The sequence below is a fragment of the Condylura cristata genome, unplaced genomic scaffold, assembly GCF_000260355.1.
Source record: "Condylura cristata isolate star-nosed mole 26May11 unplaced genomic scaffold, ConCri1.0 scaffold00028, whole genome shotgun sequence".
NCBI lineage: Eukaryota > Metazoa > Chordata > Mammalia > Eulipotyphla > Talpidae > Condylura > Condylura cristata.
Window position 1 is genome coordinate 196,065 of NW_004567129.1, and position 2,874 is coordinate 198,938.

At 45.0% G+C, this 2,874-nt stretch overlaps 1 pseudogene; it reads right to left on the reverse strand.

Annotated features, from left to right (window-relative positions):
- Positions 1-343: 343 nt before the first annotated feature.
- Positions 344-1,083, reverse strand: LOC101634028 (annotated as a pseudogene).
- Between the last annotated feature and the right edge of the window lie 1,791 nt (positions 1,084-2,874).

Genomic DNA, 2,874 nt, shown 5'->3' on the forward strand with positions numbered 1-2,874 from the left:
GCAGGGCACCGGGCCCCAGTAACACAGTGTGCCAGCAGGGCACCGGGCAGGTTCTCCGGGGATTTCGGCATCCAGGTAAAGGAGCGTCCTGGAGCCTTCCGTGGCATGTTCAGGCTGTGAATGACCCTTCTACACCATTTGCAGGAGGCAACCAGGCGCAGGACAGGCATGAGGAGCAGGGGGCCAGGAGGCTGCCAGCCTGCGACCCTGTACTCTTTGGGCTTTCTCTGGCAGCGTCTCATGGCTGTTTTCTGCACCCCAACCCCCCTTTTTTTCTTTTTGACACTGTGCAGTTTAATACTTTTATTCCAAGGTATAAAAAATGAATTAAGAAAATATTTGTTTAAGTGAGAATGCTAACAATGGCCTCTGGAAGTATGGCCATCTCCCATTTCCGGCAGCTGGACCCTGCAGGGTTTAGTGGGGATGCAGACGCAGGCTTTGGGTGCACACCAGTGCAGACAGGACCCGGAGTTGTGGCTTCACATCTCATGCGTCTCCGGAGCTTTCGGGTTCTCAGGAGGGAACCCACATATTCCGGTGCATAAAGGATGTTCCAAATCCACGGCCGGTCTTTGTTTCCATACAGTTCTGGAGGCAGATCGTACAGCACCGGAAAGGAAGCTGTTGGCTCCTGGCTCCCTGAGAAGAATTTCTGTTTCACTTTGAAGCTGTCAAGGCCGAAGGCTGACTGCAGGAAAAGCACTCCCAGCTCGTAGGAGTGGATCATCAGCTGGGCACCATTTTTCTCTAAGCCTCTCCAGAAGTCTCGGTCAGATTTGCGCTGGTGACAAGGAACCAAGCGACCTGCCGGAAGTCTGGGGAGAGCCTCATGTACGTCTTGATGTGTGGCATGGCGCGACTGTGTCCTGAAGTCTCAGCTGACCACTTGTGAAAACAGGAATTGAGCCAGGCCTGTTTCTCAGCTGTCTGGATGCTGTAGGGAAGAGAGCCGCCCGCAGGATAGCCTTCTAAGCTGGTCCTCACATTTTCCATGGAAGGATAGATCAGGGTTGTGGGCACAGAGTGAGCTGTGCCCTGGCACTGGGGTTTTGGTGGAGGACAAATGAAACACAAGCACATGTTGAGATATGAAATTTTGTTCCCAAAGTTATGTATTTTTGTGAACAATGGCACATCAATACAATTTTGATGAATAAAAAGAGACATGGGATCTATGGGGGGATGGAGAAAAACATGAATGACTCCCTGGTTTAAACAATGGAATGGATGGGTGGGAGTGACACTGATGAGACAGGAAACATGGGGGAAATGAGTCTGGGAAAGAAGTCAAGAGTTTTACTTTAAAAAAAAAATTATTTATGCACACAAGAACTGGGGCACAGGCCAGAAACATGGGGCAGGGGATGAGAGGATACACCAGAGAGAGTGGGGAGCAAAACAGGCAGATTTACCAAAACACCCTGCTGAGGAGAGCAGCGGGTGGGTCAGCAGAGGTCTGCTGAGCCATTTGGGTCACCTCCCAGGCCAGGATTCGAACTCATGCTGCAGTTGCTGTGGAGAGCTTCACAGTGCTGTGCTTTAACCTGTTGCACTACCAGGGAGGGCCAAAGACTTTCACTTTGGACATGCTAAGTTTAAATGTCTGCAATGTAGAAATGACAAGCAGCAGGTGTATATTTATTTCTCTTACATCTGTGTTAATTCTGGACAGTATTTGATTTCTTCCCTCACATGTAGTCTCCATAGTTCTCCTACCACCACAGCACCCTCTACCTATTGTCGCAGTCCCCTGTGCTTCCCTCCTGTTTTGACCCTTACTCCTGCCCCACCCCTGCTGATTCCTCAAATCTATGGTCAGCTTGTAAGTTTTTTCTTTCTCCTGATCCTGTTTTCTCTATATTCTGCTTATAAGTGAAACATTCGATATTTATCCTTTCCCTCTGACTTATTTCACTTAGTACAATCCCTTCCAGCTCCATCCATGTTGCTACAAATGGCATGAGTTTATACTTTTAAATCACTGAGTAGTACTCCATTGTGTATATCTCCCTTGCCTTCTTCATCCATTCATCTACTTGACGGCATTCAAGTGGTTTCCATATTTGACTATTTTTGTATTTTTGTTGCTCAAAAGAGGCATCCAGCCAGGCAATGTGAACACCAGTAGGTGACAGGGTATTGAAAACCACAAGATAACATGCAAAATATAAATAAATAAATAAAACAAAGAAACAGGAAGAGAGTTAACCTAGGAGAAGGTAACACTTTAAGTGTTTCAAACAAAAGTTGACTGAATATTATTTACATGTAAACATTAAGTGTTGTTTGTGATAGGAATTATTCTGTCACAACTATTTTATTGAAATTGCTATTTAAATTGTTCAACAGTTTTTCTGATGTGAATCTATTGTAAAATTCTCTAGGAACCCCTTTACCTGGTCTAGCAGACAAGAGCACAAAGCTATCTGCATGTCAGAAGCACCTAAGCAAAGCATATGCCTTCAGGTGAAGCCAGTCTCTCTCTATATATATATACTGATAACCAAGAAGCAAGAGTTAGAGGATTTAACAACTTTGTATCCGCACTTCATTTTGGGGGGCAAAAAGTTTAAATCATATATTGCCTGCTACTAACCTCAGTGTATCTTTAGTGAGCACAACTTAGAAGCCCTCCTATCAATAATAATTTCACTCTTAGCATCTGCCCCTGCCTTCAAGCACTAAATTCAAAGTTACATTCATTGGGATAACTATCATAGAGCAAAATCCCCAGACAACTTCCTGGGCTCAGGTCTCCACTTTGATTATTCAATAAAATTTGTTTAACAGTCATTAAGATTTTTTCCCACTTAACACTGATTGCCAATGTCTTCATCATGCTTGTCCCTATTTATGAACTCTCTGGGCCAC